This window comes from Lonchura striata, chromosome Z (assembly GCF_050655825.1).
Source record: "Lonchura striata isolate lonStrDom1 chromosome Z, ASM5065582v1, whole genome shotgun sequence".
Lineage (NCBI taxonomy): Eukaryota > Metazoa > Chordata > Aves > Passeriformes > Estrildidae > Lonchura > Lonchura striata.
The window spans coordinates 70,459,663-70,476,167 of record NC_140740.1 but is presented as its reverse complement, the minus strand read 5'-3'; the positions used below and the strand labels follow the sequence as shown (position 1 = coordinate 70,476,167).

Here is a 16,505-nt window from a genome sequence, read left to right as displayed (position 1 = left end):
CATCTTCCTTGGTTATTCATAAATAGTTTTATGCTGAGAATTGTTGACTGTATTCCTTTTGGTTGCTGCACAGAAGGAAACTTAATTGGGAAGCTTGCCATGGCTGTTAGTTTTGAGTGTAATTTTGCACTTGAGATTATTTGCTTCATGTGTTTCTGGCATCTTAGCTCTGTAAAGTTGACTAATTTATTATCTACTGCATTTGTTCTACTGCTAGTTAAATGCAATGTGTATGTAACTGGGTGAGAGAGAAGTATTTCTTAAGTTTCTGTTTTATGGAAAACCAGTATTGACAGAAGACTATAGAGATTCTGTGCACACTTAAAGGTGTTTTGGATCAGTTATATGGATTAACTTTCTTTTCCTTCCCTGCATCTGTCTTCTTCATAATGGATATGGTGCTAATACTGTAGTGATGTTCTTTTGGCATGCTCATTTTTCTTCCCTTTCTAGGGTTTGTGGCAGTAATTTGAGGATTCAGTAGGAATACAGTAGCCACTACTGTGTTCTGCTTGATGAGAATGCATCCAGAGTGACTTACATGGTGTAAATCTAGACTCTTGAGTTAAACAAATTCAGTATTACTGTATGAAATAGCAGGGATTTTAAGTTGTGATGGACTTTCCAGAGAAGCCTAAATTTGACCTATTTACAGATTTTCATTTCTTGTAAGCACCAACGACAGCAGCATGGGGAAGGAGTATTTGCTGCTGGGAAGGGAAGTTGTAATGAGTGAGAAGTACATGGAATGCAGAAAATGGTCCAACATCCTTGTTGGTTGAATCAGACTGACTGGAGCTGCAGAATGGAAAATGAAAGGAGGTTGCTACTGCTTTTTACTTGTAGCTGTTCAAAGTGATGATTAGGCTAATAAAAAGTTGAAATCTCTGTAGAGTAACCATTTCCAAACTATGTGGAGGTAATGTTGTGCACGACCACAGAATAGATTTAAAGTGAATGTTACTGCCGTGTTGTACTAGCAGTGGCATCCTCTTTCTGAAGTTAGAAGAAAAGCAATTGCTGAATGAGGTTGTTGCTTTGCCATTGGTCTCTTTTATTTCAGTTTTGGGGCATCTTTACAGTATGACCTTATGTAAACGGAAAGCAAAGTGACAATGTTTGCAGTTACAAGAAATAATCTGAGATCTCATCTGAAAGATCCTTAAAAGGGAAATAAACAAAATTCAGAAATTCAGTAGTATTTAACAGAGACAGTAATTAAATGGTGTTCATTATGAATAGAAGAGTATCAAAAATTACAAAACTTGCAATTAAAAAGCAGTTAACAGAATAATAAAATGAGTATTTGTTCTGAAAAATAGTGTTCTTAAAAAAAAAAAAAACAACTGGAAGAAGGCAACCAAAATCTGGTGGTTTTTTTAGAAAAGTAACTGGAACTTTATGTAGGAGGTTGAACTAGATGACCTCCTGCGGTGCCTTTCAACCCGAATTATGCTATCCTAGTGCTCCTGTGCTATCCTAGTGCTCCTTACAAGCTGGCATTTTTCTTGTAACACCCCTGCGCTACTTTTTACCTAGGCTTGCATGCAAATGTTATCAATGTCATTAGGCAAGTACACAGCTATATTTTTTCATTTGACTTAATAGAGCTGCTGTTTCAAAGCCTCTGACCCTGGCTGTGCACTGATTTTGGTGGGTTCTTTATGTATTCATATGTCCCATGGAGTTCTCAGCATGAGGCCAGTAAGATGACTAATATGAGTAATACTGGCATGATCTGAGTCAACATTTGAGCTCATGCTTACGTTTGTATTTCTTTAACTTGTTTCATTTACAATTTCTTTACCAAAATGTCAGTGAGAAGCTTTCTTCAATTTCTGAATATGAGATTTTAAAATTATTCTGTAAGCTATATCTGTCTTCATGCAGATGTGAAAAACCATACAAAAATGTAAATATACTAAGAAGCTTGCTTTTAGTAGTTCTGCTGAAGGAGCAGTAATCCAGTTTTATTTGCTGCACACAAATAGATACTTTCTGCTGCATACTGTGTTCATCTAGAGAGTAAATTGTATGTCTCACTTAAATTGGTTGTGCTTGTCAGTACAGTGACAGCTGCAAGGTACAAGGGTAAGGTAGGTTGTCACTGTCAGTTGCAACTTGTAAGATGCTCAAGGAAAAAGGGTGATGCCTCACTCAAATGTCAGTCTCTGTGAGTTGTGCAGTACTGGATGCAGAGAGGTCTGGTTCATGTGGACAATTATAACCCCCATGTGTTATGTAGAATGACTTGCCTAGAAGGCAATTGTCCATCTAGTTTTGGTTATGTAGTTACTGTTTTTACACAGTATAAGCTGAATCTTTAAATCTGATTTGTAGAAAAAAACTTGTCCAATCTGGTGTAGGCACCTAAAATCAATAAAAACATTGTCCCTTTCTGAGGTGAGTTGTCTTTGCATCTGTCTTTGACAATAGCATTACATGGTTCCTTTTGTTGTTAGTAGATTGCTTTATGTCCATTTATTAGGAAGGGAGACGTTTGCTCTTGCTGCTTAGATTTTCTGTCATCTTGGTTTTCTTCTGGTTTTGTGTGGTGTTTTTTTTGCGGGGTGGGGGAAGGGAGGTGTATGTGTGTATCTTCTTTTTTCCTAGAGTCTTTAGTATTTGTTCATAGCTCATACAAATCAATGAACCCATTCTGTGTTTTTTGTGATGTCACAAAAGACAGTATTTCAGGTGAATTGAGAATGTTTTCAATACCTTTCCTCTTTCCATCTGAACACTTTTTCTTGTCTCATATGTGCCTGTATTAAGCAGAGATTCTGCTGAGCTGCATATCCTGTAAGTTGTTGTTTTGTTTATTTGCTTACATTTGACTTAATATTTAAGGTCATGTGGGAATAACTGCAAGTTATTCTTTCAGGGGTTTATTATTTTATATTTATTGAGATCAGATGTTATCTGACATCTGTTTTTTTTGCTTGGCTAGCTCTCAGTTTTGATCCTGCTCAAGTCTCAGGTTATCAAGTAAGCTGGTTATCACCAAATTTGTTTTTAGGCTAGGACTTTGAAAGTGTTTACATGCTTGCATAAGTATGTACGGTGTGGTATTTTTTGCTCTGTGTGCAGCCCCATATGGGATCTTTTCTGATGTTTACCCCTGTTCTTAATCTATGTGTTGTTTGTGGTGTAAGGTTTTTTATTGACAGTTCAGCTGAGCTGATTTAGCTGGTATTACCTTTATCATGCTGCTTATGAGCAACTGCAGTAGATTTCAGGACTTAAGAAAGTCTTTTACAGATGTTTTAAGTAAATGGATTTATTATGCATGTTCAAAGTATTGTGATTAAAGGTATTAGCATGTATCATTAAAACTTTTTAAATTCTTTATGTGACTTCATTGGCCTCAAGGATTTATTTTTGTAGTATTTAGTGAGAGTAACTATCAAATCAGTTTTTTAGACTTTTTTTTTTTTTTTGCACAGTCTCTATCATCCTGTTCACCAGAAACAATGCAAGAATTTTGAGGGATTTTTGGTGGGTGGATAATATCTTAGAGGAATAGTGTTACTGTGGAGGTCTAATATGCTTTAAATGAGTATTTTCTGTCTCTGATATCCGTTAATCTTGTTTGACTGCAAGGATTTCATAGCTGTGACAAAAATGTTCATCCCTATTCAGTATGTCATAATATTGGCTATGGCTTGGGTTTCTAGTACTGTCAGATATATCTAAAGTAAGAAACCTTTGCCTTCTAAATATCCAGTGTTGATACATGAACATACAGTTTATTTGGTACCTGTAATTATCAAACAGAGTTTAGAGGCCTCGGTTATTCAAGTGCCTTTCAATTTCAATATGAAATTATGAGATTACTTCCATGGATTCTGATATGGAGGTATGGTTGCAGGTGGTGTTTGAGTCAGATATTAGGTAAAATTTGAGTGGGAGACTAATGAAAGATCATTTGAGGACAAAGGCAATTGGAAAACAAACATTAATTCCTAATGAAAGAGGGGTTTAGAAACCATAGAGATAGAATTCTAAATCATGAAGTCACAAAGATCTAAGAATAAGGTAGAGTTGCAGTTTTACAGTGTGTACTAGCTGTTCTCTTAACCTGTCTTTGGTCTCAAGAATTTTCTTTTCTTAGCCTCTCACAAACACTGGAACTTGTTCCCTTGATTGTGTAAACACCACAGTTTTTTGTAGGGCTGTGATGTAAACTGTATTACAAGTGACCTAAGTTAAAATTGGTTTTTTTGTCTCATTTGGAGCAAGTGGCATGAAGGAAAGGCAATGGACAGGATAACTTCTTAAGCTGGCTTGCAGTGTCAGAGAAAATATTGTGTAATCGCATCCTGGATAACCCAGAGGTGGACTGAGCTACAAAAGAAATGTTGGGTTCCCAGTGGAATTGGAGGGCACAGGATTGCACAAGACCTATATCCTCAGCTGTGGCCAGTAAAGCTTGTGTCAATCCAACAACTGGCTCCCAAAAGACAGACTTTGGAACTACTCATCAACTGTGTAAATAGATGCACAGTTATCTTTTAATTGCTGCATACCTGGGTCTTCATAAACCTTTGTAACTATGCTCTCTGTCAGAGAGTTTGTGAAAATGTACTTCTGGCTAATTTTCTCCTAACCTGGCTCCTTCAGTTAAAGGTGATTTCAAGGTAGTTGGCTATCATTAGGGCATTCTATTCCTATGTGTCTTCTCTTACTGGAGACTAGCCCACTAAAACCATGTTTTGGACATTGCAAGGAGGATGGACATGTACTGAATTTCAGCAAGTATTTCATAAGCATACTTGCAGAAGCTGGGGTTAAGCATGTTAGACTTAAGTTTGTGATAGCAGGAGTGCAAAACTTAGTAAAACATACAGGCGCTGTGCAAAGTGGATGTGAAAATGAGCTGGAATCTTCACTTTTCATTGTTACGCATTGGCAGACCTAAAAGCAGTGTGACGAAATAGGTCTACATCAAAGCAGAGAATAAATAAACCAGGGGGTTTATTTGGCTGAGGTTTAATGAGATTACACCAGTATCACCCAGAAGCAAATTAACTTGAAGCTATGTTTGCCATATAGTTACACGTGTGATTGTAGCACACAAAGGTGTACCTGAACTCAGGACATTGAAAGTTTCACTTTGGGCTTTGATACCCAAGCTGGTGTACATGTATTAGCAGTGTTTAGAAGGATATCTTTAGATTGTAGCACCCTTAAGCCATACCATAATTTTCTTGGTCTTTGGTATTTTTTTCAGGTTTCTTTTCTAAGAGCTCTGCCACTTGCTGAGATTGCTATCTTAAAACCTGGTTTCAGCCAGGACAGGGTTTTCTGCAGTAGCTGTGAATGGGTGGAGCCTGGACCCATGTGGCAGTGTTTAGGTTGTTATTCTACACCATGCGCTTCAACCTGTTGAAGTAGGGTGATGTCACTTTTGGAAAGAAGAGTGTGGCATCAGGTCAAGAAGACGTATGGTGGGAAGAGGGAACCTGGGGCCCTTGGGAAGTGTTTTTCATGTAAATCACCCTCTTTTGTACACCTCTGTTATTTATACTGTTGCTGTCCATTTTCTTATCTCATTGCTGTTTCAAGTAAATGTTCCTACATCAACCTGTAATCTCCGCCTTTTGTTTTTTTTTCACCGTAGTGGGGACATGGAGAGAGCAGCCAGGATTTCTTTTTAATGGGAGTACCAAATTGGGAATACCATTCCTAAATCATGACACTTACTAATAATTCTGCTGGTGAACTCACAAAGCTAAACTTTAAATTCACTTTGGAATGCAAAAATGTTTTTAGTTTGTTGTTTTGAAAAAGATTATAATATTTGTCAATTTTTATGGTGATTTGGTGAGTTTTAACATATAATTTTTTTTAACTCTTGAACCTGATGTGAAAATTTTTGAGTAGGTTGATAATACATGATGTCTCTTCTTGTAGTTTGTTACGCTGTTATGTGGTTGTGCAGTTGTTATGACTATGCATGGTGGTGAAAGAAAATTTTATAGTCAGACTTTTTAGAAGGATATTTGAAGTTTGTCATGACTTGATATTACAGCACATTAACTATGCCATAATATGCTAGAAGGCATTGACTGTCTGGTTTCTTATCCTTGCAGTAGTCTTGTGGACTGCTCAACCAAATTTTATGACAGGCTTTTGAGCAACTTTATATTTAGATTTTTTGAAACCATTTCTGCAAATAGTGAGAAAGCATTAGTTTTGATCTGCATGTAGGGCACTTGATGCTTTGTGCAAGTGTGTCAAACTACTTTTCTCCCTCTCCAAGATCTGTAGTATGTCTTGGGTAAAAAACTCAGTGTTGTTTTGAGTTGATGCAATATAGCATAATTGTCTGTAAGTGAGAATGCCTAAATGGAAGTCACCTTGAGTGCCCTTTACCATGCAGTTAATGGGTAAAATGTCTGTGAAGCCAGGAAAAGTGATGGTCCCCTTTCATGCCCAGGAGCATATCATCCCTAATTTTCAGTGGAAAGGCAGCTAATGGATATGAAAAGGATTTCCTTAGATTATTGTTTGTTTTAAAGAAAACCGTTTGGGTGTTATAGTTACAGTTCTGCTAAAGTCTAAATTTAGTCAAATAATGTAACTTTTAGGTAAAGACAGATGTTGTATGCATAGAACCACAAAATAGTGAAGTGGGCCCTCGGTTTCTGTTTCAAAATTCTGTAAAAAGCAGGGTCAGTAAGGAGGTCATAACAGGTATGAAAGTTGTATCCAAGCAGGTGTAAAAATTTCCAAGGATGGAGATAACACATCGACCACTGGGCCATCATCTGGATGTCAAACATTCTCTTCATAGCCTCTCTGAACATTTTGTGTTTCAACTAGCTCCTGTTGTCCTGTGAATGGAGAACAACAGCTTGGTTCCATTTTGGTATGGGGGACTGCTGTTAGGCTCCCGCAGTCTCATCCAGGTGGAACAGACCCTGCTTCCTAATCTGTCCTCGTAGAGTCTGTGCTACAGCCTCCAACTGTTGGATGCCTCTAATGTGAACTTATTCCTGTTTGGTTTCTATTGCTTTTCTAAGTTCATGTTCCCGACTCTTTTCTTCTTACAATGTTTGCCAGTGTTTTTTTTCTATGTTAGGGCAGTGGAATAGGACCTAGATTCAGAATTTTAAATTCAACTAAGATCTGAATATTGGCAGATTTCTAAATAAAGGCTAGGACAGTAGGTGGCCAGAGACTTTCCAGCAAGCAGACTGGGAATTTATTCTTCCCCCAGTTTGTGTAAAAATAAACATATAATGATGAACAATGATTGGTTTAAATTCTTGAAGGATACTGTGAGCAGAAACAGGCTGCTCAGCTCATGCAATTGACTGAGTTTTCATTCTTTATTGAACTGCATAGTTTGAAAAATATAGTATATTTTGATAAATTTATTTGGTTAGATAACCTTTCTTTATAAATATTGTATTTAATAACGTCACTTGTAGTTTTTTTGACAGTTTGCTATGTTTTTGTTACATTTCAAACAGTAAGTTAAAATTACTGCATTTGAAAACTATAGCCAATGTGCTTTTTGGAATAATATAATAAATTAAAATTCAAAGTCTAGATTGAGTTCATTAAATTCCATCTCTTCTTACGTAAAAATGCACCATAATGCATCTTGTTTAATTAAAAACATTAGTGCAGAGAACTGTTTGGCTCCTTGAGTGATTAAGCATGTGGAACTACAGTTTAAAAAGTAAATGTGCTACATGAATGTTTTATATTAAATGTTCTCTTTAATTTCAGTCATAACTTAAAGGCAATGTTTTTAATTTGAATAAATATATTTGCCTGGCCATTAGGTTGCTGAGTACTTAATTATGCATGACATGAATATAACACATGTATTTATATTGGGAGTTTGTGGCTTTTTGGTGGTTTTACTTTGTTTTGGATTTTTTAATGCCTTTTTTTTTTGTGTTGGTTTGCTTGTTTGGTTTTTTTTTTTTTTTTATTTTCTCTTAGAGTTTCTAAGATTCATGGGCTGTTGAACCAGCTGGAACTTTTGGAGTCTTTTTTTATTGTCAGGTCATTAAACTTCAACCCGTTGAGACCGATGTGTTCTGTTTTGCTAGAATGAATGTCTTCTAGAGCTGGTTACAAGGGTGTGCCAGTGCAGTTTGGTTCTTTCATCAAGCTGGATTCCTGAGTGCAAGTGTACAAGTAAAGTTTTAATATTTGCCTTTCTTAACAATTACTCTGTGATCTCATTGCATACTAGTGAAGTTAATTATGGAATGCAGGTTTCTTCCCTTAAGAAACACAAATATGTTGTGGATTAGTGTGCCATTTTTTTGCATCATTCAATTACCTCTAAATTTGTTTAATAAGAACTTGTCCTGGTGATATTATTTGTGCCTAAAATTCTTCCAATTCTTAGTGAGGTGTGCTCTTGTACTTGAGGAGCTAAATATATACATAATGTTAGAGTACTTGCCTTGTTTCTACTTCTTTTTAGTTTCTATTGCTTTTTAAAGTTCATGTTCCTGACTCTTCTTTTTATAATGACCTAAATTATTAGGCTGCTTTCTTGATTATGAAATATTTAGGGGAAAGAAGAAATTTTAAGAAAGCTCATTGTTAAGCAAAATAACATTAATTACTTCCCCTATTAAGAAAACGTATATGTTCGGAGGCAATAAACATGCAGGAATTGTCACTATGGTATTATCAGTTGAAACAATATTTTGCTTACTTCTGGTTAAGAAGAAAATCTAATTTGTCATCTAGCAGTTCTTTATCATACATTTCAGTGATTCAAGAATACTTACCTGTTGTTTGGTGCAGTATCCTTCCTATCTAGACATAATTTCCAGTTACTCACTGAGCCCTTAGAGGAAGAAACGAAGCAGACAAAACTGCTGCACATCCTCTTGCTGTCAGGGAATTAAGGTGGTATATCATTGTCACCGATACATTTACAGGAGAAAAAGGATAAACTAAGGGAAGAAAATATTAAAGCCTTCCTGGCTAAAATATACAAGATGCAGCAACAAGGTTAAACAGGAGTGTAGATTCATTTGCTAAACTTTCACAGCAAGTGGTAGTAAAAAAAAGTTTGCTTAAATTGTTAATTTGAACTTTCTATTATGAATTATACTGCACCACACACAAGCTAGCTATTTTGAACTTACAAATAAAAGAGGCGGTCTTAGTCAAAGACACTGGGATATAATTTTTTATATATATACAAATATATATATATGGTCATAAGCATATATAACCTTACTGTTTCTAAATGGTTATATTTCTAGTGTTGCAAGAAAAGGGATTTTTCTCTTTTATCACAACAGCAAAAGTACTTCTGCATTCCATTCCAGTAGTGGAGCATGAGGTGAATTTACGGACAGAAGCAGGATTCCAGTAGGACTCTGGAAATAATAAGACTTTAAAGTAAGGAGAGAGCAAGAATGCAGACAACTTCATCTCATGATTCTTCCAGATGCCTGTCTGTTCATTACTTTCTTACTATCTCTTTACTCTTGTTTTTCAGAACTTTTCTCTCATGTTCAGCCATATCTCTCCTTGAGATGTTGAGGCTTTGTTGCTTTCTTACATTTCTTCCTCTGGTGCCATTAATAAAACAGTCATTGGCTGTTCTTCTCTGAATCAAGTAGGTTTTAAGATTGCTTTCTGATCTTGACAGTAGACAGTGTCTGACCTACTTGGAATCAAACTTCATGGCCCAAATCTAGCCAGGTATTTTGTCTTTCAGTTTACATTGCTGAAACTTTTGTCTTTCTGGATCTGTTGTCCTCAGATTTACTTTAGCAGACTACCCAGTCAAGTTTTGAGTGCCTCTGGGAAGAAAATTAGGCAACCAAAAAGCACTTTACAGCACCTTAAATATTATTAGATTTGCAAGCTGGGCTAAGCTATATTAATATTATCTTTTTGGGGCTGGAAAACTGATTTTCAATTGGAGGAGAACTGTTGCTGAAGAAATTAGTTTTACTTTGTTCATGGAAAAACAAATTGCTTGAGAAAAATAGATGATGAAAAGACTCAGTTCTATTAGCCTCAGTGGGTAAGGGTGTGGTATTTTGATTAGAATTTTTTTTTTTTTTAATGTGTGAGGAAGGAGAAATATTGGTATTTTGTCTGGAAGGAAAACTGAAACTGGCAGGTTGCTTGGTAGTAGATAAGAACTGATGCGTAATGTGAATTCAAGGATAATAATAGGGAATCAAAATGTATTACAAACAAGGGAGAGAAAATACAGATGACAGGTAATTAAGAAGGTGCATGAAACCCTAAAATTAGTTCAGTTGGTTAGAGCATGATGCTAGTATTGCGGAGCTTGTGGGTTCAGTCTCCATACTGGCCATTCACTTAAGACTTGGACTCAGTGATCCCTGTAGGTCCTTTCCAACTAGGAGTATTGAGTGATTGTTAAGTTACAAACGTCCTTGCTTCTTTGTCTGTGAAGTGTCACAAAAGTGAACTGAATGTTCTGTGAAGGTGTGGGTAGATGAGTGGTTCTGTATGGAAATAGAGATGGGTGCAAAACCTTGTATGTCTTGTTAACTTTAACCGCTACTATACATGTTTAACTATTCCAGCACTAGTAACTGTTGGAAAGTACTGTGTAATGTCAATTTTCAGTGAGGCTTCTGAAGTTGATAGTGGAGAGGTCCTTTGTGATAAGACTTTGGGAATGTTCTTTTATAACCTCAGTATAGACAGTTGATCTAGAAAAGGACTGATCATCTAGTATTGTTTGAAGCAGGAATTCAAGCAAGTGTTTAGCTCAGTTTTGATTCACCATGGTTGAGGGTCAGACACTCTGGCTGTATGTGAGCATTAAAGATTTCATATTTAAACTAAAATTTTCTCTGAACGAGTGTTAATTTCTTCAGAAAATACTGTATCTTACATGTACATGCACACATCCTTACTACTTTTTCATCAATACCTTTATAGTTTCTTGCAGGGGAATAAGCAGAAGTATGTATTTCAGTCTAAAATTCTTAGTATCTAGAATTCTAACATCATTCTTTCATTTTTTAGGCTATGTGATGGAATAAAGTAGCAGCTTAATAAACCTTTTATTTATGATACCTCCATCTACTGACACAGATCATGTGCAGGATTGGTTTTACAATTACAGGTTGTGGTCTCTCATTTCCTGTTTGTTCCTACATACTTTCATTTAAAAGTTTTTTTTTTTTTTTTTTTTTAATCTCTGTAATGAATGAGGCCCTTTTGAAGTAATAATTAAAATATTGGATCACAGTACTTATTTAGTGGGTGAATTGCTACATAATATAACTGTTATATTATTTGTTACCGAAACAATGACATACTCATAACTATAGTGCTGTAAATACAATGTTTACTTCTAAAATGTTATACAGTTCTGTTGTTTTTATGAGAGGAAATCTTCAATAGGATGTCATTGCATATGTACATAACATCAGTTCATTCTGTTTTATCAATTATGATGTGCTTCTATTTCATAGACTGTTGGAGTCACTTCTAGGTAATTATTAGGATTTCATATGTTTTCCCAATGTGATAGAACGTTTTAAATGTATTATGCCTAATGCTGCTGTTTCTGCTAATTTCAAAAGACTTGAAAAGTTTTCCTGGTGTTCAGCAAGTAGATCATAAAAATGCTACTGTTGGACTAGTTCACACAAAATCTAGCTTTAGCAAATCTCATTATATGATTACAGCCATACTTAAAGTGTTAAATTGTGTATACAAGTAATGAAAAAAAGGCAAGTCAGCTGTGGATTACACAGGCTATGTGAGAGTATCAGGTTGGTAATTTGTGTGTCTTCATTTTTGTCCTTGTAACCTGAAAATCCTGGTTGATTTAAGATCATCATGTTTACTGTCAAGACTACTGTGATAACGAAACCATTTAATTGGAACAGAATGCATGATATCTAGACTCAATAACTGCAACACATCATCTGACATATGCAATAGTGTGTCTTTTTCACACAAAAAACCCCAGAAGATGAAAAAAAACCCTTATGTAATTTTTAGCTCACTAATTGTGCTGGAACTAATGAAATTGGTAATCTAAACTTTGTCACAGGTAGAAATGAAGTAATTTGCAGTGCAGAAATAGGAAAAGATCGGTAGTCTTTGTGGCAATACAACTTCTAGTTATTACATGAAAATTAATTTTCTAGAATAGTTTTCTAGATATATTTCCTGTATATTTTAGGGTTGATATAAATTTTTGACTTGCTTCCCCACTAGAAGACACTCTTGGAGTGTTGCGTGTTTGCAGATAATCGATAATTTCTACTTGCAGTGGATTATTTAAAATTACTGACTTGAGAGCCGTTACACAAGAAGACATGGAAGGTTATCAACTCCAAAAGCAACTTGTATGCTCTTGAGTGATAAAAAATTAAATACGGGGGAGAGCTGGCTCTTTTTGTCTTCTACCAAAAGGAAAAAAACCCTAAACCTCTCAAAGGGGCAGAACCAGTTCCTTTGAGGAGTCCAGCTGCTAGGAAAGGAAGAGGGAAATAGGAAATGGAGAATGCCCTGAATAAACAAAGGCAAATGAACTTAAAGCAGGGAACTTTTACAAAATACAGAATAGAGAGGGATATAGAGTAAAGTGGAAGGAAGAAAAGCAGGTTTCTTTTTGTCCTTTTATCTTTTTCAGGGCAGAGAGAGGATTATGATGTATAAAAGAAAAGGGAGAAACAAAACCAGAAAAAAAAATGCAAGGGAATTTAGCTGCCAGCATAATTACAGTTTTGCTGGGCTAAAGACTTAGCTTGAGAAGTATTTAGAGGTTTTGCAGGACCAGTACAAGCAATACATTTATATTTATGTGGTAAGGGGAAAAATATTTAAGCACTTGCCCAAGTCAAGCTACTGCATTAAAAAAGCTTGTGAAGTGAAGGGCCAGTAAGGAGGCCCTCAGTAGCTGATCAAAGGCAGTACATAAAGGACTGATTAGAGAGCAACTCCAGCTCTAGGAAGGCAATTGGACTGTCTGTGGGATTGCTTTGGATTCGTAAAAGGAATCCGATGTAATGATATTTAATCTGGTTTGGCTCACAGTGAAAAACACCCTTGTTTCAGTAACATGTCCATTCACCAGGATGTGGGACTGGGTGCATGAAGCTTTTGGCTGCCTAGCTGGTACCTCCTGTATTATTGAATTGGCAAAAGTTTCCTACCCAATCTATCGGTGAGTCACAAACACACAGAAGCAGAGTGAAAAGGAAGACAACCATACAAGTGTTTCTGTGTTTGGTTATAGAATAGAATGCTAATGTAGTGAGGTAGACAGCATTAATAGGAATGGGTTTGGCAAGGCTGAGATAAGAAGGTATGTGGAAGCTTGCTGTCACTCTTACCAACACCTCCTAGAAACAGCAGGATTGAGGCCCTTGAGCAGAAAACACTGAGGTGAGAGGGGGATTAAAAGTTTGGAGTACTGACACTTCCTTCCACATTGAAAGCCTGGCAGACACATGCTTGAAGGGCTCCATGAGATGGGATTTTCAGTGCTGCAGTGATCCTTTTTTGACTGAGTTAAAGGACAGCTGGATTTACTGAAGTTGAGTACCATAGGTGAAGAATGCTGGTAGGTTTTTGTTTGTCACTGTTTTATTTCTAGTACTTCTGCTGCAGTGAGAAGGGGTGGGAATTAAACTGACAACATCATCGCGCCTAGTTACTCAGTATTGTCACAGTACTTGAAGTAATTTGAAGAAATACTGTTCCAGAGATACAACATATAGGTGGGTTTCATCAAAGCAAGGAGGCTGTTATTTGATTGCATTCACTATAAAATAAGATCCCTAAAACACTAAGAATGAAAGAATAGTCATAACTTGAAATGTGCTTACAGCCATTGAAGTGAGTTTTAAGGAAATGTTTTGAAGTGCTTTTAAAGAGGATCTCCATCTGTTTTTTTTTTTTTTTCATTTTTCTGTATTGAAAAATAGCCAGACACCTATATGCAAAAGATTCAGTATTATCACTAGAAACCTGGTTTCTGATCTTTTGCTATTCAAATTGAAATTTACATTAGATTAATATGCATAAAGCAAGTCAACAACCAAGCCTGTTAGACTCCCTAATCTTACTGAGCCACAACTTGTTTGAGTTCTTACTTTTTTCTATGAGGATTCAAATACTGTTTCCCTTCTTGAGCTCTCAGTCAAAGCCTTGTGAAATCAGCAAAACTTATTTGAATTAATTTGAATTAAACAATTTTCATTTTGAGGTATGTGGACATGGTACAAATTTGAGTAATATGTGAGACAGATAGTTGCTTAATAAATCAAAGCAGGTTTTATGTGTATTATCTTTTTATTTGGATTGATTTCTGAGTTATTGCTGAGGTAAGTAGGCTACTAAAAGGTCATTGTTCTAGATAAAATATCAGATGGAGCATTTTGGAGGCCACCACCATTTAGCATTCACTGGATTTGTTACTTTGACAATATTTCTGTTTATTGTTAAAACTTTGAATTTCTTTGTCTAAGTTTAACAAGCTTCTGTGTCCCAGAGCTCTCTTGCAATGTAAGCTAAATGTTGAGAAGAAGTATGAGAAAAGTCCAATATCTGTTTCCACTTGAAACTTGAAAAGATAACAGAGGACTAGGGGCTGAAGGACAGGCAGTGCATGAAAGAGGTTATAGTCCTTGCTTGCATTCATTGGCAGACTGGGTTGCAGAGATATGCTTTATTATAGTTGCAAGGGAAGAAAAACCTTTAATCTCCAAACATTTTGCAATTAGTAACATCTCTTCCATGCTAAAATGGGTTCTCTGAATTTTTTTTGTCCAATTGACATTGCTTGCTGGTTGATGTAATCATGCCACAAGGTATCTCAGTTGTAAAGAAAGGCAAAAAAAAAAAAACCAAAAACAAAACAAAACCACAAACCCAAGTAATTTTCCAGCTTTATGCAGAACCCAGAAAAAAGCTATTTATTTCCAGGAATCAATCTGCATGTAGGTTTTTTCCCCCCATTTACAGATTAAGTTTGTTGGTCATTGATGCTACCTGGAGTAAAATGTTACTTCATGTAGTCCAGCAAAGTCTATTGTAGAGTGCTATGAAACATCCTTCAAGTTTGAGGAAAGGGGTCCTCTCATTTTAAAGTTTTTTCTGCACTGCTTGGAAAAAAAATCATGTTAGCTCAAGGAAACTTTAAATTGAATCACCTACTTTGTGTTTGTTTTTGTTGCACAGCAAAGTTCCTATATAAAAATAGAATTTTGGATTACTGTTCTCTTTCATATGCAGATCTTGCAATTGTTTTGCCGACTTTTGCAAGTTAGTTCTTCCAGCAAGTTTAGTGATTGTATCAAATATGTACAACTTTAACAGAGACAGCAAATATTTATGAATGCTGGCTTTATTCTTTGATGTAGTCCTGAATTTTTGCAGTTGTTAAGTATTTTTATGTTTATAATTTCTTGTCTAGATAGTCTTAGGGTTTTATAGTTTCTGCATTTATTTAGGATTATTCTACTTCTGTTTTGGATTTCAGCCAGGTTGTATGTAAGGTCTCCACCCACAATGACTAAGTCTTTTATATATTTGAAGTATATAAGTAAGATTGAACGTGCCTAATGTTTATTGTATGTGTGTATGTATAAAGAATGCATAATCTGCTCCTTAGATATAGGTAGTGCTTATAAAATGTGTTTTCTGCTCAATTAAATTGAAAATTTATATTCAATTCAGATCTCACTATAGGAGGAGTTACTGTGATTACTACTCAGGGCATGCTCAATTATTTCTCAAGCGTAGCCCAGGAAAAAAATTTTCTTGAATATCTGACTTAACACTTATACCGTTAAAATGCATGTCTTTTAAAAGAAACTTCTATTTGAAAGGCTTCTATCTAATTTTGTGTGATTGTGCATTCCAGTTCAAAGCTTCTTAATACTAGATCATTGCAACATTGGCATGCTGGAAAAAGATCAGTGAAGTACCGCCAAAGATGAATACAGCTGGAGTACATGATGTACTGTAGGCTGAGGGCTTTGTGTATTTTCATTTGGAGAAGTCTAAGGAGACATTGGTTTGTTGCCTTTAGCTACCTGATAGGAGGCTATAAAAAATATGCAGTTGGACTTTTTCTTGAAGGTACAGGGTGTTTAGATGAGAGAAAACAAACACAAGGAGCATGGGAAATTTTTGTCGGGTATTAAGGAAATCTTTTTCAGGAAGACAGTCAAGCACTGGAACAAACTGTTCAGAGAGGTTGTGAAAAACCCACCTCTGAACATGAATTTTGCTATAGGCTTTGAGCCTGGTATAATTTGAGCCTACTCTAGGAGGGATAAAAGGCCAAATGGCCACCATAACTACAGTAACTATATTATATCCCTTCCAACTATATTAATCTATTATTATTATTATTAGTAGTAGTAGTAGTAGTAGTAGTATTTTATTTTTCCACTTTCAAATATAATTATTGTGACTTTCAGTTTTGTTGCTGTATAAAAACGGTGTAGTGTTTCACACCAAAGAAAATTGTTATTAAATTGCACCTGTGTATGAAT

General features: G+C 35.8%; 1 protein-coding gene across 13 annotated transcripts in view; it reads left to right on the top strand.

Moving 5' to 3' along the window:
* JAK2 (Janus kinase 2) overlaps nt 1-16,505 on the top strand; it is an 84,811-nt gene that overhangs the window by 722 nt on the left and 67,584 nt on the right. Inside the window, exon 1 of one of the 13 annotated variants that reach the window (XM_085566709.1) lies at nt 2-13,386. The exons of 11 other annotated variants lie outside the window; for them this stretch is intronic. The gene's annotated coding sequence lies outside the window, so the exon portion shown is untranslated. One more of the 13 variants, XM_085566708.1, reaches the window with a different exon arrangement.